The sequence below is a fragment of the Choloepus didactylus genome, chromosome 2 (genome assembly GCF_015220235.1).
Source record: "Choloepus didactylus isolate mChoDid1 chromosome 2, mChoDid1.pri, whole genome shotgun sequence".
In the NCBI taxonomy this organism is placed as follows: Eukaryota; Metazoa; Chordata; class Mammalia; order Pilosa; family Megalonychidae; genus Choloepus; species Choloepus didactylus.
The window spans coordinates 19,267,425-19,290,582 of NC_051308.1; positions in this window are offsets into that span (position 1 = coordinate 19,267,425).

Sequence of the window (23,158 nt, forward strand, 5' to 3'; positions counted from 1 at the left end):
AGATGTGCAATTACTGAATTCTGAAAACTATAAATCATTGTGAAATAAATTTAAGACCTAAATAAATGGAGAGGTGTACTGTGTTTATGGGTCAGAAGACTCAATTTGGGAAGATGTCAATTTTCCTCACATTGATCCGTAGATCCAGAGCCACCCCAATCAAAATCCCTGCAGAACTTTTTGTAGAAATTGATCAGTTGATTCTGAAATGTATACAGAAATGCAGAGAACCTAGACTAGTCAAACAGCTTTGCAAAGGAGAACAAATCTGAAGGACTAATACTATCTAATTTCAAGTATTATAAAGGGACAGTGACTAAGACACTGTGTATTAGTATAAAGATAGATAAATAATTTAAAGGAAGAGATATATAGTCTAGAAGTAGACCCACGCTCTTTAGACTACTGATTTTTTTTGCCAAAGTGCAAATGCAGTTCAGTGGAGACAGGATAATCCCTTCAATAAATAATGCTGTATATAAATTGGATATACATATAGCAAAAAAAAAAGACTTTGATCCATACCTTGTACCATATACAAAAATTAATAAAGTGGATCATAAACTGAAATGTAAAACCTAAAACGATAAAACTTCTAGAAGAAAACAGGGAAAAAGATCTTTGTGACCTTGGTTTAGGCAAATATTTCTTAGATACAGCACCAAAAATACAATCCATAAAATGAAAAAAAAAAAAAGATAAACTGGACTTCAGAGAAATTAAAAAGTCTCTGCTCTTCAAATGACACTATTAAGAGAATGAAAAGACAAGCCACAGTTGGGAGTGGGGCAGGTATTTACTAATACTTCCAGAATATGCAAGGAACTCCCAAAACTCAATAGTAAGTAAACAAAAACCCCAGTAAAAAAAACAGTTGAAAAACTTGGACACTTCCCCAAAGAACACAGACAGAAGTCAAAGAAGCAAATGAAAGGATGCTCAACCTCATTCACTTATTAGGAAAATGCAAACTAAAACCACAAAGATGAGCATGTACACACCTAGTAGAATGGCTAAAATTTAAAAGTCTGAACATACTAATCGCTGGTGAGGTGTGGAGGAATTAGAACTTTCATACTCCGTTGGTGGGAATGTAAAATGGTACCACCACTTTGGAAAAGAGTTTGTCAGTTTTTAAAAAGTAATTATACACCTACCGTCTGATCTAGCCCTCCACTACTAGCTATTTACCTGAAAAAAATAAAACTCTATGTCTACACGAAGACTTATATACAAATGTTCTTGTCAGCTTCATTTGTTGTAGCCCCAAATTGGAAATGTCCATCAGCCCAAAAGTCTATCAGGAGATGAATAGCTAAACAAATTGTGGCATATCCATATGATGGTGTACTACTCAACAATAAAAAGTATAAACATAAGCAACAACGTGAATGAATCTCAGACTCATTATGCTGAGTAAAAGAAGTCAGACAAAAAAGAGTACTTGCTTTTTATAATTCCATGTATAGAAATTTCTAGAAAATTCAAATGGAAAGCAGATCAGTGGTTGCCTGGAAATGCAGTTTGGGGGAGGTGCAGAAGGGGAGGACTACAAAAAGGGCGCAAGGAAGCTTCGGGGGGTGATGGAAATGTTCACTGTATTGCTTGTGTTTTCCTGACTGTCTATCTACGCCCAAACTTATCAAACTGTATATTTCAAATATGTGCATTTTAGTAAAATTGCTCTGTATAAAAGAAAAGATCCTAAAGAGTGAGAAAATAGAATAATGATGACAGTTAATTAAGCTTATCAAATATATAACAATCCATGAGTTTTTAATGATTAGAAAACCAATTGATTTCCAGTAGAAGTTACTAATGGTAACTTTTATCATTATTCTGCAAATTGGTAAGGAAGGAGCAGAGTCAAGCCTTTATAGTGACTTTCTCTTTGTTTTACACATTATATTTCAGGGTTTAAAAATAGGTTGCAGAGGGAAAAATTCTTCTTTGTAGAAGAATTCTGTCTAATGAATGCAGAAGGAATCGTAGAATTATAAAATCATTTTGCAACCCTTGGTGAATCCAACAGTGATTATCCATAGATTCTGAAACCACTAGGTAAAATCTGATGGCTAATTTCATAATGACAGGATAAGGCCAGACACCACTCAAAGTGAGAAAACCAGATATTTTGAGCCTTCTGATGTGATGCAATAAGAAGCACACAGAACTATGAGGTATTCTTTCAAAAAAAAAAAAAAAAATTGAACGCAAATCTCATCAGTCATCTATATTTAACCATTGATTTAGGGAGATAGAGGAATTAGTTACACAACTAAACACTGGGACACTGATTCTTAATAATCCAACTCACAAGAGACTGATGCCTATATGTAACATTTATTGTTCGGAGTTGCTCAGATATTTTCTAATAAATGTGATATTCCTATATTTCTTTTTTTTTTTTTGGTGGGGGGTGTGGGGGACCGGAGCACACTCTTTCTGCCTTATCTGGAAACCAGCTATCCAAGAATCTATGGGGTTTCAGAATGCTGCTTGGTGGATACAAAACCAGAGCATAGAGAATTAGCAGTCCTTTAGGGTACTTGACCTTGGGCACAGCAGAACTTTATCCATTAATTTTACTTCACTACAGGTAACTCCATTCTGATATTGCATGACTATACCCAGAAGAATCATGCCTTTAGACATGTTTGTAGGTTTGTATGTATCCTTAGAAATAAATATACAGTGGCTTTTTTTTGTGGGGTGAGTCTATGTATTGTTAATTTACATAAATGATAGTGTTGCAGATTTCATTATGTTTGTCTCATTGAAAAATGAATGGGGCCCTTTGTGTATATATTTTGGCATGTAACAACAGCAATAGCAAAACACCAATTTATTGAGGGTCTATTCTGTATTAGGGAACTTTCTAGGTGTTGGGACATGGTCATTCTGTGTGTGCGTGTGCTTTGAATTTATGGCTATATATCGGAATCTTTTCTTACTGTCCTCAATCTTATTAGCTCTACCCACGCTGAGTATCCATCTAATTTATTATTTTGACTGCTGTATTCCATTGAATGGACAGAGGCCAAATCAGTCCCACTGGTGAAGGATACTGCCTCCACTTGTCACTACCACAAATAATACTGCAGCACCCATCCTTGAGCACATCCCTCTATAATCAGAGTTTATCTGGGGTATATGCCCAGGGGTGGGACTTGCTAAATCTTGCCAAACTGCTCTCTGGAGGCACTGCACCAATTTGTACTCCTACTAGCATTTCATAGAAGTTCCTGTTTCTTCACACCCCCAACAATTGGCATCACTCAATTTACTCCCTCCCCACTCCACCCCCCAGTCTGATGGATGCAAAGTGGTATTTCATTGTTGTCTTTATTGCTGTTTCTTTGATTTATAGTGTGACTCAATGAATATTGCCTCACAAACTTATGAGCCATTTGGGTTTCCCCTAGAGTGAATCGCATTTTCATAGCCAGTGCCCATTTTGCTATTAGAACGCCTATGTTTTTCTTTTTTTAAAGTTATTGATTGTCCCCTAAGTGAACATTAAGAAAAGTCCTGGCATGGTTTTGCCTGGCATTGGAGACAGTCTATGCATAGTATTTCTCCCCCTTCTATGGTAAGCTCCTGGAGGGCAGGACTGCTATCACTTTTGAATATCCCTTGGTTCTCAGCCCAGAGCCCTAATCGAGTAGGCTCCAATGAATGCTTGTTGATTGAATCTGTGTATGGGCCAAGGGGCAGGGGGAGGAGGGAGCCTCTTCAAAAGCTGACGTGGAGGTGCAGCCGCTGGCCAGAGTGAGAGCAGAGGGCAATAAACAGCAGGAGTGGGACCCTGCTGATGAGATCACTTAGGAAAATGACCTACCCTGAGGGACCAGGGACTTAGTAACCCCTATTCTAAAAATAGAGAAAACAGCAGAAACAACAAAAACACCTATGATTTTTTAAGTTGAAATATTCCACCTACGAGATCCTTTTCCTGGGATTCTGAGTTAGTGCCAAGCTCAGTGCTGAAGCTTCCCATGAACAGTGGCCAATGGCTGCCTCAGAGAATCTCACATTGAGTCCTGTTCTTGATGACGAGGATGATAATATCACTCCTTAGAAACAGCAGGCAGCATGGAGAGCATGGGAAGAGGCTGTCCTTGCTCAGCACCTGCCACCCAGATTGTATGCTAACTTTTCTTGAGCTCTATCTTTATTCCTCATGTTGATTAATTGGGTTCAACATAAAAATTGCAGAAGACTTCCAAGTTTCTGTAGTTATGGGCTGTAGAGACAGTTACTCTGTCAGTGCTGAAGGGAGACATTGGATTTTGCTTAGCTAGTACACCACGTTGAATGAGCTGGACCCGGTTCCTTTTGGCACAAGGCTGGTTAAACCCATACAATGCTAAGATAATAGGAATTACCATAAATTGTATATATATTCACTTAAGGGTGTATGTCTTGGCTTTCCAGATAGATTTCAAGCTGCCTGAGGACATAAACTATAGCTTATACCTCTTTATTTCTGGTAAAAGCTATACGAATAATTCATTACAGAACAATTGTTTGATACATGCCCAAATGAGTGAATTAACTAGAAGTAGTACCCAAAGTTGAATATTGAATCTCTTTGCTTGAACTCTTTGGAATTGTATATGTACCTGGCCTAGCAGTCATACTGATCAGATATTTGGGGACTGTTGAATCAACCGGGAACAATTTGACTTTGTAAATATGCAGACAAAGGCACAGTGGAGGACAAGAAGAGGAGTTAAGGCTGCAAAAATAGAAATAACACCTAATAGTCTAGACTGGTTGAATGCACATTGTGTGGGTTACTCAGGATGCTTGGTTGTCTCTGTACTGGATGATTTGGTCAACTTCTCTGCCAAGTCCAATTTCTCTTTCTAGCTTAACTTGCTTTAGGAATAGCTCATGGATGGTGCAGCCCTATGTATGCAGGCCCTGGAGGCTACAGTTTATTAGTCTGGGGATGGATCCGAGATCCAACCAGCCAACTTATTGAGTGGCCTGAAATCAGTGGACTCTCATGGATTTTGAATGAAGAGTCACAGGGAAGGAAAGAAGTAGCTCTGAGAGATAGAGCCAAATCCCGTTAATAGTGGCACACGAGTGTAAAGGACTATGAAGTCTTGTCGCCGAGGCCCGCAGACCTTCCCTGACTCCTGGTGTTCAGTTTTTCTTGGATTTTTGGGAAAATAACAACAACACACCTCTTTATGTACTTAAAATGCACTTTCCTTTTATTCTTTTTAAAAAGTGAGGGCTATTTTGAACAGGCGTCTAATCTTTGCAACTGGATGAGCTCTGTTGAAGCACGCCTCTCACTATTTAGTTCACATGTTGGGTGTTTCATGGGTGGTCAGCAACCCTGCTGGCCACTCCAGGATCCAGCGATGCTGAGGTGGGTAGGGAGCCTTGAATGATCTGGTAAATCGCAGTTGAAGGAGGCTTGCTCTCTAGGTTGAGTATCTCACTTCAAACAGACCAGAGAAGATCCAGAAGAGAAGGAATCCAATGTGTGAGACCAGTTGTCCCTAGTGGTGCAGACATTTAGGATCTACTGATGCCTCTGATTAAAAGACCACACACAGTGACCTTAGCTCCCATGAGAGTAATAAATCCAGCCAACCAGACGTACCTGTGGGATCATAGAATTCCAGAACTGGACTAGACTTAACAAATCTCTTAATTCACGTGTCATCCCTACAGCTTTTCTTACAAGGGATTGTCCAATCACTTCTTGAACATGACAGGGGAGCCTATTTCTAGGTAACTCTAATTGTAAGAATGTCAACCCTAATTTTAAGCCACAGTTATCCTTCCTTTAATTTCTACCCATTGGTACTAGTCTGCAGACAAACACAAACATAACATCCTTTAAAGACAAAAGATCCTATTTCTTTTATATCTTCCTTTCTCCAGCCTAAAATATCTCAAATCCCTCCAACCATTTCTTCTGTAACATAATTCTGAATCCCTACACCATCACTGTCACTTTTTACTGGTGAGCTCTGGGATATTCTTAAAATGTGACAGCCATGAAACTTTGTTTATCTGACCAGGGAGGGATAGAGGAAGGTTTTTACTTCCTCTCTTGCTCATGATTGCATTCACCTTTTGGAACAGCACCTCACTTTTAACTGATCTTGTGTCTGAGTCCCCTCAAGCCTCCCAGTCATTGACAGAATGTTGGTAGGAGGCAGATACTCAGGCTCTGACTTAGCAGTGCCTTCGTGGGGATACTAGAGTACGAGTCATATCCTCTCCACTCTGACCCTCTGCTTAGAGAATCAGCCCCTGTCAGCTCCGCCAGGGATAACTCCACTCTCAGCTGCAGTCATGGGTGGGATCCCGATCTAAGCTGAACCAAGGAGCTGTTAGCTCTGAGGAGCCTAACAGGAAGGTCATGGAGACTTTCAGGTGAATAGTTTTGAGTGGACAGAGAAGCTAGTCTGCAGAGAACACGAGGGCTCCTGGAAGCAGCGAGAGGAGTTAATAAGGTCCCCTAGAGATAGAGACAGAGAATTAATCAATGACTTGCCAGTTCACACAAGTCCAGGCTATACATTTTTCAATTGGTTTCCATGAGGTTTCCCTGTAATAAACCCAGTTTTAAACTTAAGATACTCTGCATGGATTTTGGTTCTGAACAAACAATCCTTGACTAAGGCTCTAGGCATGTTTCTGAGCCTTACTGGATTTAAATTTCCTTGTGGGTAGATTGAGGAAAGTGAATGGATTGTACTACAGTGCTCCTTTCACTTTATGATTCTCAGTCATATTGTTCTCATTCTATACGTCTGTACTTGGGCAAGCTTTAAAAATAAAACCCTAAGAGTATAACTTTGTATGTGATCATTGGTCAATATCATCCTGTATTCTGGTTAATCTTCCAAAGCATCTCACATATTGGAATAGGTTTGTGTCTTTGGTTAGCAAATAGTAAATGTAAGAAAAAACTGAGAGTAATGGGTTCACCCATGTTTGCAGAAATCTATATAATTGTTGTCTCTCAAATCAAATAAATTGTCAAGGGATTCCATTTATAGATGGCTTTGAAATTCATTCGTTCATTCATTCATTCATTTATTCATTCATTCCTTCATTCTTTTAGTAATTCTTCCAGAGGTTAGCTGTAGACAGAGAGTGTGTTTTGCCAACTTCACTAGGAAGACAAATGAGCAGCAGATAAAATAGTTTTGATTTACTGTAATCTGTTAAGACGGGCATTCAAACTCAAGACACCTATGTCTTGAAGGACTCTGTAAGTGAGCTCTGGTGTGTAGGACTAACTGAAACATTGACTCACAACTAAATATGCTAAGACACCCATGAAGAATTAGTGAAACTCAGATTGGTCAATTTGCTATTTCTTAGCAACCCTGCATAAACACTTGATGGGAGAGGATGTAGGAATTATTGACTAAAATCATCTTTTGGTATCTCCAGATTCCGATTATGCAAAGCTATCTATGAGCCTCATTACCACGGATAAATTAAAAAACAGCTTAGAGTTCAAATTGGTGACTAGGAGAAAACACATCAAGAGAATATTTCTTTGGGGTAAAAATGTGCACTGTATCTACTTGTAATTCATATATGCTTCAAAAAGATAGCCAGGCAGGAAGCAAGACTGCTCTTCCAACTACAGTGTTAAATAGCAAAGGTAATGGAGATGCCAGGTTCTGTGGAAAACAGAGAGTTCTGAATATGATGTGGCTTTCAGAGATGCTTGAGGAAAAGAGAAAAAGCAGAGAAAGAAGGAGCATCCATCCTCATTACTGTCATCTGCAGCCACCGTGCACAGAGGGCTTTTTAGCAGTTGGCTCCTCCTGGGTAACCTTAACGCTTATGTGAATGAACCACCGAGCCCCAGGATCACAGGTCCTTTGTGTCTGGTCTTTGTCACCTGCCAGAAATGCTCTCAATCCCAAATCTAGGATTTAGACATCCCTTATTGCAAAAGAACTGCATGCTCTTTCTCATTCTTTGCTCTCCCATCCCCATGCAACCTCCAGGCCCACAGCTCCCAAGACCTCCCCCTCTCATTCCCCATTCTTTCAAATGCCACCTAACTTGATTTTATTCCCTTCCCAACCACTCCATCCTTCTGCTGCAACTGCTCAGCAAGTCTCCATCCCTAGATGAACCCATCATTCTGCCTAAGCTTCTTCTTTTGGAAGACGGGTATAATCATGCCCATCTCATTGGGTTGGTGCAATGATGAAATGAAATAATGCTTGTTAAGTGCTTAGCGCAGGGCCTGCACATAAGACCCACTCGATGAATGATAGTTCAACTACATACTATAATTTCTCCTTCTCTACTAGGTCTTCCCCTCCATTTACATATATGTTGTTTATTTTAGAAAAAGAAACTTCATCTCACTAAAGCTGTCACTAAACTTCAGGAAAGAGCTGTCCACACTTACTGCCTCCTCTCTTTCAATTGCCACATTCCTGACTCAGATTTCAGCCCCATCACTCTATTGACTCATCAGTCCCCCACTCTCTTCCCAGCCTGCCTTGTCTCCTGACTCTAGTGTCTCAAGTTCAAAACCGCAGCGCGATTCTCAATACTTCCCTCATTTTCTCACCCTATACTCAAAGGGTCACCAGGTTTGGTTGATTCTGGCTCAGCAAAATCACCTTCCCTTGTATTCCCACTGCCCTCCTCACTGTCTCTGATCAGAACCATCACAACTTGTCTCCTTCCCCCTCAAGTCTCAGCCTCTGTAATCCATCCTTCACCCCCTACTCTGCTTAAAAAACTTCCATGTACGGTGAGCCAGTGATTGTATACTTCAGATGGTTTGTATGGCTTGTGAATATAGCTCAATAAAACTGCATTAAAAAAAAAAAAACCTTCAATGCATGATTTTTCTGTAAACCTACAACTTCTCTAATTAAAAAAAATTATCCTAAAAAAAATGAGCCACTGTTCCATAGCATCTCTACCATGACTGATATACAGAAGGTGCTCAATAAGTCTGTGTTGATTCCTTGATAATAATAATAATAACAATAATACTTCAATGACTCTTCATACTCTCTATGACAACATGTAAGTTCCTTAGCATGGCACATGAGAACATGTCAAAGGCCTCAGACTTTCTTGCTGCTAGTCAGGTTGTGGTAGTTTGCTGTATGTACCCCCAGAAAAACATGTTCTTAAATCTAATCCATTCCTTTGGGTGCGAACCCGTTGTAAATAGGATCTTTTGATGAGGCTACTTCAGTTAAGGTATGACCCACTTCATTCAGGATGGACTTAATCCTATTACTAGAGTCCCATAAAAATGGAATGAATCCAGAGAGACAGAGAGAAAGTCACAGAAGCAAGAAGCTGAAAGCAATGAAACCTGGAAGAGAAGGGAGAGACCAATAGACACTGCCACATGCCTTGACATGTGACAGAGGAGTCCAGGATCGCCAGCAGCCAGTCTTCAGAAAAAATGCATTGCCTGGATGATGCCTTGATTTGGACATTCTCATGGTCTCAAACTGTAAGCTAATAAATTCCCATATGCCAACACATTTCATGGTATCTGCTTTGATCAGCTTAGGAAACTAAAACACAGGTCCAGGCCCAACTTGCCCAAGACATTGAGCCCTATATATCAGAGTCTTTTAGGGCTCCACACTTTGCCACATTCCATCAGGCTAGACTGTCATCACCTTTTCATTCTTGGTTAAATTCCTATTCCTCGTTCGATATCCAAATCAAATATCACCTCCCTTGTGAAGACTTTTCCACCTTCCTCCTCAGGGGTTTCCATACTTTGCTCACTGTGTGATTTACCTTTAGGCATGTCTGCCTTTCCCAATACACAATCAGTTTCTCGGTGGCAGCCATCTCAGCTCTGACTGTAGCTTCAGCACCTGGCACGGGGTCAGGGCAGCCAGGCCCATGCAAGGTTGCCAAGTACTGAATGATGAACAATTGATAGAAATGAGAGGAGAGATGATTTGAGGACCTCTGAGCCCAGAGGCAGAGGAACCTGATGAGCAGTGAGTGGTATTCAAGAGATGATTGAGGAAGCCCCACTCCTTTCCCTTAATTATGCTCCAAGATAGACTTGGGAGCTAGAGAAATCCAGGCTAAATAATAAAATGAACCTGAGACTTTAGTCGCTGATTATGAACTTGCAGAGTAAGTTCTACTGGAGTAGAGTGGTGGTGTTGACCAGAGGCTGCCAATGAGGTGCTCGGTTTGGTTCAGCTGGTGCTCCTTGGCTAACTGAACTGACAAGTCTCGTAGAGAAGAAGACTTTGTCACCATTTATGTTCAGGACAAGGCCATAAAAAGATAACAAGGTCAAAATAAACCCTGAGAGTCTAGCTAAACAAGAACAAGGGCAAGTTGAAAGCGTGAGGCACAGGCAGGAGACCCATCCCGTTCAGTTTGCAGACACTCCCCTGATGGGCTGAACACTGTAGAGGCATGGTAGGTGGAGGTTTCCCAAGACATACCCTTCCAAACGAAGGCCTAACCCATCGGCAAGTTAAAGCAGTGAATTGTCAAACAGCAATGCTGTGGTTTGCAGCAAACACCAAAGGGGAGCTTAGGATTTTGGAAACCTACATGGCAACAGTAATGAAAATAAAGTCTGCTCCACTCAGAGCAACTCTGAAAGAAAGAGGCCGGGTCACGTGGACCCAGGAGAGATGGGCTGTAGCAGAGGAGTGTTAACCAGCACTGGCATGGGGGAGGAAACACGTGAGAGCTTGCGTGGTCCCATCAGGGATTCTAGGTGACACTATTAACATGTGACAGCTGACACGGAGGTGGCACCAGCAGAGGTTAATGGATGACTCAGAGGTGTTATTTATTATTGTTATTTTTGCCCTCCCACACAGTGGTTTATAGCAAGCACTTTGTCAAGATTTCCAGGCCCAGCCATATACAAATGACATAAGGCTGATTCTCAGGAGAGCCCTTCTCTGACGCAGGGTTGTAAGCTGGAAGACAGCATGGAAGCAAAAGGGAGTGAATGGTCGGTTGCACAGCATCAAAATCTGGCCCCAGTCAGAATTAAGCAAGCAGCCTAAAGCCCGAGGGGCTGCAAAGGATGGCCGGGATGGGCGCTGCAGCCAGTCTGCTGGAAAGAAATGAGCATTCTTCAAGGTGACCAAGCCTGGATTGGTTTAGAAATATCAGCAAGCTGGGTGCCACACTGGTGGCACTGTATGTAAATTACACCTAGAAAACGTTTTCCAAGGGACTACTATAGCCCATGATTTATGCATGGTGATAGCTGGCGATTATATCATCAGAGATTGTACAAATTCCAGGCCACTGCATAACAAGTTCAATATGTGTGGTGAAGCTAGGATCTTCTTTACAATATCATGATTACTGTGTAATTTTTTCTTTGGAGCTATTTATCAATCTATTTTATCTATCTCTATCATCTATCATCTCTCTCTCTCTATCTCTCTCTAATCTATCATCTGTTACTGGAGACAAGGCTGGATTAGTCAAGAAGAAAAGGAATTTGCATGGATGGGAATCAATAGAAACTGAAGCTTTTTGGAATCTTTTTCTTTATTTGTATATTTGTTTGTTTCTTTGTTTCTTCATTATTTGTTTATTCCTGAGCTTCAGGGCCTTCCTTTGGGCTTGAAAACCAAAAGGGTGAGAGATTGTATTATGACTTAGATTTAGGGTTTCCTAAGTCTGAACTTGTATAGCAATATGATATATATTGATATATATTGATATGTATTGACATAAATACATGAAGATTATTTTGCCTAGAGTTCACGAAGGTTCTCCAGGAACCAAGAAACCAGAACATGGTTTTCATGATTGCTTATAAAGTGACCATGAATAAGACCATTGAGCAACTCTGGGGTTGCTTGGGTTATAAATATCTTTGTGGCAAGGTTAAGAGGTCAGTGATCTCCAAAGAAGGACACAATCCCATGTCGGAGAAGGCTAGAGGTCAAGAAGTGCTTTCCATTGGGTACCATTTTGTTAGACTTCTAATGGCACAGTTGGCAAAGTTTCTTTATATCAACACTGCCTTACAATAATAAGTCACCTCTAACAGTTCCTTTGGAACATCAGGAACCCGCAGCAGCTGGGAAAGCAATGATGTAAGGCCAAAAGAAAGATGAGGCTGGAAAGGGGAGAATAAAAGGGGCTCAGGCTGCCAAAAATAATCTGAGAAGATTGCTAGCATGTCTAACTTTCTTACGGACTGGATTTTCCTTTAGGATGAGCCAAATCAGAATAGTGCCCTTCCGCAGTGTGCTAAGAGGCTGTGAACTTCATACAAACCTCTTGTACCTGTGATGAACTACTCAGACCAGGATCTTAGGGAAAAAAACACAGTTTAGGCTTTTGCTGCATTGGAGCCCAGTGATCTCTCAGCCAATTGAGGTTGGATAGGGGGTGAGTACCGGAGGAGCGGGAACAGAACTTGAGCTCATTGTACCAAAGGGACACAGCTTTAAGGACAGCAATATTCCAATCACATGATAGCATGACAGGAAACAATAAATGGGGAAACCAATGAGAAGACCCAGGATACATCTTTGGAAAAACCTAGCAAGGCCCTTGAGCATCAGCCAGGATTATGCAAGGGCTGTTCTGCACTTGGCTGGAGAGTTGGCTCTAGGGAGATGATCAAACCCTCCCTGGATATGTGCTCATAGAATGATGAACACTTCTGATTCTGGAGCTAGTTGGAGGCCAAGCAGAGCTTGAAGGTCCTTTTGGTCCAAGTAAACAGAGAATGGGGCCTCCGAACTTCTGGCCCTAACATGCAGGGAGGTTGTTGGCCCATGACTTCAAGTTGGCTGGAACAAATTTTTCATGACATTCTGGACAGCACTTGTTGGTGTTACAGGCAGTAGTCTTCCCAGCTGGCTTATGAAAGGTAATAGGGTAAGTGGAAAATTCAGGGCACTGGAAAGAATTAAAAGATAGGCTTCATCAGAGAAACCAGTACTTTCCTGTTTTTACGGCATGTAATTATAATGTCTGTATTCGACTTGAGATTCAGCTTCCTGTACTGACTCACTCCCCAGCAGTCCCTCTCTCATTCTGTATTTCTACAGTACATGCATTTCCAAGTATTTCTTGTATGTAACATACTCTTTTCATTTTAATTATCCTATTATGACTCTTACTATGTGTCTCTAATGGAATTTGAAAGTCAAGTAAATAATGATCAGTTCTTGTCCTCAAGGAACTTACAAGCCAATGAAAGAAGCAGGTATATAGACAGTAACCTCATCATGCAAGCACAGCCTGGGGGGCCTGGCTTGGCCAGAGGGGTTCACAGAAGTAGGAACTGGACTAGAATGTTTCTTACCGGGGACAATGGGGTCCTAAAACCAGAGGTATAAACCAATGGAGAATCATTGTGGAAAATCATATGGAAATCCAAAGTGAATGAAGCCACAAGGACAAGAAATGGAAAATAAAGTGGAGCACAAGAGAGAAAACAGGGAATTGGGAACAATGAAGTGGAGGCTGGGTCATTTGCCTAAAACACATGGGTCTACAGCTCTTTTGGAGCAGTTGGGACAAAGTATGTGGGCAGGTCAGCAGGGCTGAAAGGAGCAAGGTTAGAAAAGCAAGAGGGAACAGATCTGAGAGACTATTAGGAAGTAATTGGAAATGAATAGTGAAGGAGAAGAAGACATCTAAGACAATCCTGAGATTTTGGTTTGGAGGCTGCCTGGCAGACGCACAAGGATGACATAAACTGATAATCAGATTAGCAGAAAAGTCAGCTTGAGGTGGCAGGAGACAAGTTCATTTATGACACGTTGAACTTAAGGTTTTTAAGGGAAAACTAAGTAGACTAGCTGTTAGGTAGGTAATTGGAAACACAGTTTCTTACCCCAGGAGTTACATCAGGACTAGAGACATGCATCTGGGGTCATCAACTGGGATTTGCAATGGATCACCCAGAGAAAGTGAGTACAGTGAGAAGCTGGCTGCAAGATGGAACTTGGATATCATTTACATCCTAAGAGCAGGCCTGAGTATGAGAGAGCCATTCTGGTGGGGGAATGGTGGCAGAAACTGAAGGGATGAAGAAACAAGTGAAAGATGAGAAAGATGAGAAAGTGGAGGCAGTGAATGGAGGCTCATAAAAAAAGTGATGATTGATGATGAAAGGATGGAGTGAGATGAAGCAGGAGTTTGAGAGAAGGAAGAGTTGAGGTTGTTAGAGAAGGTGAGTGTTGTGCGTTCAATTGTGTCTCCCAATTGTTGAACTCCCACACCCGACTCCCTCTGAATGTGACCTTACGTGGAAACAGGGCCTTTGCAGATGTAATTAGTTAAGACGAGGTCATACTGGAGTAGAGTGGGCCCTAAATCCAATGATTGAATCCTTAAAAGGAAAGAGTGATTTGGAAATAGAGACAGACACACACAGAGGGAAGACAGCTATGTAAAGATGGATGCAGAAATTGGAGCAACGCAGCTACAAGCCAAGAAAGCCAAGGATTGCAGGCAACCACCAGAAGCTAGGAAAGGGCAAGGAAAGTCTCTTCCCTAGGGCCTTTGGTGGGAGCTTGTCCCTGCCAACACCTTGATTTCAGACCTCTAGCTCCCAGAACTGTAAGAGAATAAATTTCTGTTGTTTTAAGCCACTCAGTTTGTGGTAGTTTGTTACAGCGGCCAAAGGAAGCTAATACAGAGAGTCTGGCAAATTTGAAGGACATGATAAAGAAGCCAGCTAAGCAGCCAGGGTCAAAGGTTCAAAATAGAGTGGTGATCACAGTGGGCTGGAGATCTCAGGGAGGGGATCCGGTGGCAGGGCAGCATAGGAAAATCTTTAAGTTTGGATGAGGAGCTGAGGAAGGTGGAAAAACTGTTGGGCAAAAAAAAACGGTCCTGCTCTGAGGACTGTGTGGGGGGGATTATAAAATGGGAACTAGGCTGTTTGCACTTAGGAGTCTTCTGTATGTGTTTCATCCATGGACATTTTCTCTCCCTTAGATAGTAATCTCTTTGAAGGCAAGGACTGTGGCTCCCACTTTTTTGTCATCCCCAGGGCACCAACTACAAGGTTTGAGTGAACTCTGAATGAACCCAGCCCTGCTCATGACCCTTTTTCTCTCAGATTATCTAGGTGAGACTTTAAAAAGCATAGATTGCCAAGGAGCAAAGGCTGGGCTGTGCTTTTGATGGTTACCTGGATTGACCTAGCACATTTTGCAAGCATTAATTTAATATAAAGAAGTTGGAGAGGAAAAAGAAAATCAACTTACAGTTGAAAAGTAAGAATAATTACTTGGTGAAAGAGAAAATATGTAAAAGACACAATGATAATTTCCTTTTCTCTCTTTTCAGCGGCTATCCTCTTTAGAGTCAGACTGAGCTAGAAGGTCCCAAAGGGGCGATTTGGGCCATTTGCTATTTTATCTTCTCTCAGGTTAGTCATGACAGGGCACATGGCACACTCCTCCTGAAGTTGGTAGACCATCGCTAACCAAGCCAAGGGCAGGGAACAGGGTTTGCTTCATCGTCTCACACTGGCCAGATGCTTAACACAGACTTACCTGGAGATTTCCTCTAAATCGCCCCCTGCCCTCAGCTCTTCGTCCCGACCACCACAGCACTCACTTTTAGCACTTGATTATATTCCACCACCACCTTGATGGTGCTCCCTGCCTCCTATCTTGAAATATAACTGCTGATGTTCATTCCTATCTTATCTCCTCACATCAAACTCTAAGTTCCTGGAGAGCAAGGTCCAGGCCTGATTCATCTTTATATTCCCATCACACCGAACAGATTAGACCTTGAGTAAATATTTGGTCATCGGATGGATAAACGGTTCACTGTTTCATGTGTCATTGAACTCCTCTGAACCTCAACTTTCTGGTCTACAATGAGGGAGCTGATTATCTACAAGGGCCTCCCAACTCAAACCGTCCATTATTTTGTTGTTCTGTTTCCCATACTGGCTTTATGACCATTAGAGGTTCGTTCCTGAGAGTTAATCAAGTCTTTAGCCCTGTGTTAGGACATAGGGGATTTAGGATTTAAAATCTAGAGGGAGAGACAAGAATAACCCACATGAAAATCGCCAAAAATATGAAAAGCTGCATATACTGAAGTCTGTATGGGTTCAGACCCTAGAGATGAGAGGATAAGTGGAAAATCAATGCCAGAAGGAGACAAGCTGAGGGCCGGGTACTTTTTGGAATCCTCTATTATTGCTCAAAAAACCCTAGGAAGGAAAACACAGCAAGTTTTATCAGCTGGTAGTTATCAGCTGGGGAGAGAGGAGGGCATGGAAACAGTTCTCAAACTCCTTCCACAATTCATGGAGACAGGGCATAGAACTGTTACGTTTTGTTAGGGGAACAAAAAAGAGCTGGTCTGGGGAGGGCCTGGGGAGGGTATGCAGGTGGGTTTCTGGGAGGCCGTGAATGGGCTGAGGAGCCAGAAAACACTGGGCCCTTGAGGGAAGGGACACAAAAAAGGGTAAGAAGTAGGGGAAGAAAGGAGAAATGAGAGGCTACCTCAGTATGCCAGAGAGACTTAAGTCATTTCACATTTGTCCTAGGGCTGACTGGCTCCACTAAAGAGAAGGATCGTGAACAAAGCTGGAAAGAGACTGTGAAGTGTTTACTTTACTCAATGGAATGCAGAAGTGGGCTAGCTCCCCTGCCCATAAATAATATGTAGGTTCTTGTGCCGCTGGTCAGTGAGGTGAGTGCATGTCTATATGGGATGAGGGATGGTGGGGAGAAGCTCCATTTCCCACCACCCACAGAATCTGCATCACATCTCCCTTCCTTCCTACCTAAACCTCCCCAGAGTGGACCTGAGTAAACTGCAAAGAAATCACTTTCGAGGTGGTGTGACCCTGTGTCTTCTGGGCCCAAGTAGCTGAGCAAGTATTCCCTTCTATGTTAGTTTAATGCACTGCATTTCACCCCGGGCTCCTAATGGGGGTGGGAGGCAGATTGGAGTGCTGCCAACCCCAGAGGAAGCTTCCGGAATGCAGGTGCTTGGGCAGGAGCTTTTTCAGATAGAGTGAGATCTTCTCTTTGGGACTCTGGCTCTTCAGAATCAGGAGGCACTAGTTTCTATTAACCCAAACCTTGGGGATGCTTTTAGAAAATCAACGAGGCTGTTCTCCAGGTTTTGCAGAGCTGAACCCCAGCTTTTATTTCCCCTGGCGATGAGAACAATAGGGCCTGTGGCTCAGGTGGTGAGCACTGAGCTGAGGCAGTGACCACCGTCTGCAATCTCAGTTTTCTGGAGTGTTTCTGTCTTGTACATGTGTGTGCGCATGTGTACGTTTATATTGTTGGTTTGTTTTAATCTTATCTTCACTTCTCCCTCCTTTTGCTGGTGAGGATTTACCAGAAACAGTACAGGAGGGGAGGGAAAAACCACCAGGCCAGGAACTCCTCCCCAGAGCACGAGTTGCTGGCTCACAGAGGGCCCGGAAGTCGTGCTCCAGCCCCACAGGGCAGCCCTGGCCGTGGGGAATGGGGAAAACCAGAGACGAGGGAGACACCAAAGGCGAATCCGTAGCTTTCCCTTGGACTCAGTCTGTGCTCTTCCCCGCTCCCCCAGGCAGGTTATCATTGCCTTAAATCACTTGCAACATCAAGGAAGCACCCTTGAATCTTGGCCTAGGGCTTGCTTTGCGCTCAGCCCTACTCGAAAGGCTCACTTTTAAGTCCTCGGGTACTGAAGGCTGCGTCTTTGCAGTAAATTCCAACAATGAGTCAAGTTCTCTTCAATTCAGCAAATATTTGGATATGGGGCTAGGCCAAAATATATATATATATATTTATATATGTAAGTCACAAAGACTAATAACACGGGGTGCTTGGTTCAAGGAACACAGGGCAGTTTGAGAAACATGCTCATTAAAACAATGGTCTCTACATAATTAATGCTTCATTCATTAATTCCACAAGTATTGTGACATGTGTGGGCCCTGTCCTCATAATACTTACAATCTAGAAAGGAGATGGTAAAAAATGAAGTAGCATAGAAATAAAAAATTACTAACCATGCTGAGTGCTAGGATGAAACAATGGTGGAACCTCTTTTAGACAGGAGGTATGGGAGGCCTTTCTGAGCTGGTGACATTTAAGCTGAGACCTGGAAGACGGGGGTGGGGGGGGGTGGGGGGGAATGAGAATTCCAGGGAAAGGGGAGGGAACAGCCTGTGCCAAGACCCTGAGGTGAGAGGGAAGATCCAAGACCCTGAGGTGAGAGGGAAGTGACATCAGAAATGGGCCGGGACCACATGGTGCCAGGCCTTGTGGGCTGGCCTGAGGGCTCTGGAGTTCATTCTAAACTCACTGGGAAATGAAGTTGGGGCATGCTTTAAAATATAGTTAACATGATTTTTCCGTCTCCAGGAAAATAGATTGAGAGGCCAAGTGAAGCCTAAACAATGTCTAGTCTGAACAATTCTATACATAGAATAAGAAGCAGAGGGGTGAGATTTGGATCAGGGAAGGTCACAGATAGGACATTTCATCTCAGTCTGATGGATGGCTAGGGGGTTGCCAATGGAGAACCCTTCTTTTAGGCAGAGAGGACAAAAGCAACTGAAGTGAGGAAGCTTGAAACTGCAGAAAGCCAGATGAAAGATGCGAGGGAATTAAGGGGGAAGAGAAGTAGAAGATGCAGGAGGAAAAGTCAGTCGAGGCTACGCTGGCCTCAACCTGAGTGGCAAGTGAAGGAGCTTGGGCTTTACCGTGTGGGCAGTGGAGTGCAACAGGCACTCTCAGCTCCTCCCAGGGAGCTCCTCGCATGGCCTACAAGGCGAGCTAACTCAGCTGGGATTGACGGCATTGGGTCCAGGGGGCAAGAGGCTGTTGGTTATGAGCCAGAGGCAGTTGAGGGTGAGGGTCACTTGAGGTGACAGAGACAAAACACAAGGGGCTGAAGCAAGTACCTTTCACCACTTGAGCCCTGAAGTATTCTTGGCTCCCAAACAGGGGTTGGGGTTTAGGAGGCAGAGAGGGCACAGGGGAAAGGGGGACGGGAGGCTGCAGCCTCAGTCTACGGGGCTCAAGTACTTCCTTCTCCTTCAAGCCTCCCTGCTGACCTCAGCCCACTCACTGTCTCTCCTCTGAACAATTATGGCACTTCTTGACGCAGAGTGAGGGTCATCAGATATTAGATTTTGCTATTTTTACCACTCACCCAAGCACTCAATGTCCTGCAAGTCACCCTTTAGGAACATGGGGTCAGACTGAGCCTGAATTACAACATCAGAGCTGGCTCTCTCCATCCGGTCATTTGTTTGCATCTGATGATTTGTGTCGTGATAGCACGGTCTGCCCCAGGAAGTCCCATCCAGGGCCCTGGGAAATGCAGAGGCCAGCTGGAGTCTATTACCAAGGAGGCTGTGCTGAGGGGTTTCGCGGGGTGGAGGAGAGATTCTAAAGCGCCTATCTTCCTAGGGCTGCATGAGCAGCACCGTGCCGTGTTCTAGCAACAGAGGAGCATCCTCTCCGTGTCCCAGGAGAACACGGCAAAGTTCCAGGCCAGCAATTGCAGGGAAGGCAGGGCCACTCTGGCACCCCCAAGAGCATTCTCAGGCAGAGCACTGGATGCAGAGCAGCGGTGAGCACTGCCTTTGTGTGGCTTCAGGACTGAGCGGCATCGACAAGGGGGCTGGAGCATGAATTTGTGTGAGCACATGAGACAGCTGCCGAGGCCTTTCAGGATCACATGGAGAAGCAGTGGGGGGTGGGTGAGGGATGTGACTGGACACCATAGGTCCGGAGTCGGTCAAAAAAGTGGGAAGGCTGCAGTTATCACTATAACTGGGATGACAGTGGGGCCTGAGTGAAATGTGCCTTCAAAACGAGATTGTAATATCCCAGAGGGCAGGGCCATCTGGTGCCTATAGCATGACACCTCCAAGCTGTTCCAGGATAGCTCTAATTCCAAATATCAAACCCTATGGCGTGTTCCCATGTGTACACTCATGTTTGATAGACACTATGTGTTTTGAACTACTTTTGTGATTCAAAAAAGGTTTCTCTCTCTTTTTTTTTTTTTTTTTTTGCTAATTTGTGGCCCAGTGCCTTGCTTAGAAAAGCCATTTAATAATATCTTGTGTTTGATTAATTGAATCACAGAAATACTTTTCAGATGAACAATTGAAGCCTTTTATTTTAAAGGTAACTTCTCCTCGCATTTGATTTGCAGTCACACAATAGCCTTAGCTCAGCGGTGGAGGGACTGCAATGTTTGACAAAGGACAAGATGCTGTGATTAAGCTGGAAACTCGCTCAATACAGAGGCAGTCCTTGGAGCAGACCCCTGAGGCCAGGCAACAGCCCATCCAATACATTGGGCATGCATGAAGCACATACCCAGCTTCATAGATATTTCTCTTTCAATTTTCCGAGGCTGATTTAAAGACTGGCTCTAATGAATCATGGTCATGGTGAAAGAGTAGGAAAAGAATGAAGTTCAGATAATCCATTTTTAGCAGACAATGTTTTTATCCCTTTGGCTGGGTCTGGTTTAATCAAGAGTTAGGAGTTTGGTTAACTATTAATGAATGATTCATATGTTTTTGTAGGAAATGTAGTATGAGAGAAATATAGATGGAAAGAATAACTATGGAAGGTTAGAGACAAGAAATTTACAAATAAGGCTTTAGAATCTTCCCCTGGTACCAGCTCAGATAATGGCAACTCTTTCCACCCTGTCACTGAATCAGAAATCTGTGAGTCATCCTGAACCATCCTCCTTCTCCATTCTTGTTGTTCCCCAGATTCTACTGATTTTATCAGATAGTTACTCCATCTCTCTCCTCCTCTCTGTACGTTTGAGCGAATAATAGCACCCAGCTTATAGGTGGTGGTGAGGATTAAATATCTTAATAATGGGTTAAGCACTGGGAACCGGATTCTCAATAAATGTTAACTGATATTATTTATCCATCTTTGGACAATGAAAGAGTGGCTATTACATTTCCAAAGACTGAACTCTCCTAGCCACCCCCCGACCCCCACCAAACCCCCGAAAACAAAGACAAACTCCTAGGCTCTGAATCACCCAGGCTTCCAAATGAGCCATTAAATTCCAGTTGGAAAGAAAAATACAGAAAAATCTGTATTTTGTGTGTGGGGGGGGGGTGGGGGTAGAGCAGGCAGCGGATATGGGCTGGAGGGAGACCAAATAGACTGGGAAAAGGGCCAGAGCGTTGCAAACTCCAAAGGTAACAGAGACCTGTCTTAGAGCTTTCAGGACCTTGGGTGGGCAATGGCCCTGTGGATTCTGGGGGAGATGGGGCAGGGGATCAGCAAAGCTGGACCACACCAGTCCCGGAGTTCTTTTTTTTTTTTTTAATGCAATTTCATTGAGATATTCTCACACTCCATATAGTCCATCCAAAGTATGCAGTCAATGGCATATAGTATCATCATACATTCGTGCATTCATCACCACAATCAATTTTTGAGCATTTTCATTACTCCAAAATAAAGAAAAAAATACAAATAAAAAAGAACACCCAAACCATCCCATATCCCTTATCCCCCCTATTATTTATATATTTTTTGTTATTATTTTATTGCACATCTGCCCATACACTGGTTAAAGGGAGTGTCAGTCACCAGGTTTTTGCCATCACACTGGACCTGGAGTTCTTAACAAATACAGAGAATTGACTGGTGAAGACTTGCTCATCTACCTTTATTAGAAGGAACTCAAAACAATCATAATTTGCTTCAAAAAAAATAAGAAAGATAAACATTCCTTAAGCTCTCAGTGTTGTGGAAAAACCTACTACTTGTGCATTGCTGTTGTGACCAAAATTAAAAATCATTTTAAAACACTGAATTTGTAGCAGTTTTATAGTCATTGTGCATTTTCCTCAGTCACTGGTTCTAAAAGCAGTACTGTGAGAGAGTCTGAGAGAATTTTCTTTTTTCCTTTCTTTTTCTTTTTTTTTATTTTTTCCACATTAAATATGGGTCCTCACTCTTGAGTTACTTCGTAACTACCAGCTCACTGGGTAACGTCCCAGCGAAACTACATGGCACGAAATCCAATCCATGACAGGGCTCTCCCAGCCTCCTCTCCTGGCAGACCCCATTCCCACCCTGTAGCCTCTTATGTGCCCATTCATTCATTCATTTGACTAATATTTGCTATGCATCTGGTAGTATCCAGCTCAGTTCTAGGTCTTTGGGACGAGAGCAGGGAAGAAGACACAGAGACCCTTGTACTCTACCCACCCCCTTACAAATCATTCCCCTTCACGCAGTTCCTTTCTGCTGCACGTCCTGCCTCCCTTCTTTGTCTGCTAAACTCCTACTTACAATGCAAACAATTCAGGCTTCAACTTTTGCAGAAACTTTTAAAAATCCTCTCAGATAACCAGAGTCCCCATATTGTGTTCCCATGAAACCCTGAACATATCTCTATGACAGCCCTTACCAGTTGGTATTGAAGTGATCTTGTGTACGTCTGACTCTTTCATTAAAACGTAAAGGTGCCGTGAGCTTTCCATGCTGTTGAAGTGCCAGACTCTTAGCATAGAGCCTGCATAGTCTAGGGCTCCTTAACATTAAGAAAATTTGCCAAATATTGGTGCATGACTATCTCTTGCCCTAGAGTTATGGCAATTGATCCAGTGGTTCTCAACAGAAGCAAGAGTATCAAAATCATCTGCAGAGCTTTTTAAAAAGTATCACTGCCAGGTTTCATCTCCAGAGAATCAGATTTAAGTGATTAGCAGTGGGACCCAGGTATAGGCATTAGTTGAAAGCTCTGTGAGTGATTCTGTTCTGAAGCCAGAGTTGAATACAACTTATATAGAGGTATGAAAAATAAAAGCCAAACGATTTGGCCCTTAAGAAAGCTCTTGCAACTTTCACAGGCATATTGAGGGCATGAACTAGGTCACGAGGACAACATGGAATTTCGTGTGCGCCTCACTGCAGAAAACGGTGTGCGGCATCATCTGGAGCGTTTTCACCTGGGTCTAGTTTGGTGGGGACAGAAGCAAGGGCAATGGCAATAAGGGGCTTGGGGATAAAGAGGCTGGTTCAGACCAAGGGTCAAGGGTTGGTGGTTGGCAGCCCAGAGTAAGCCCACATTAGCCTTCCTGCTGGGGGGAGCACCCGAGAGCTTGTCTCCACCTGGGCCCTCTTGGCCGGCATTTCAAGAACCTTCTGAGATGTGCCACAGT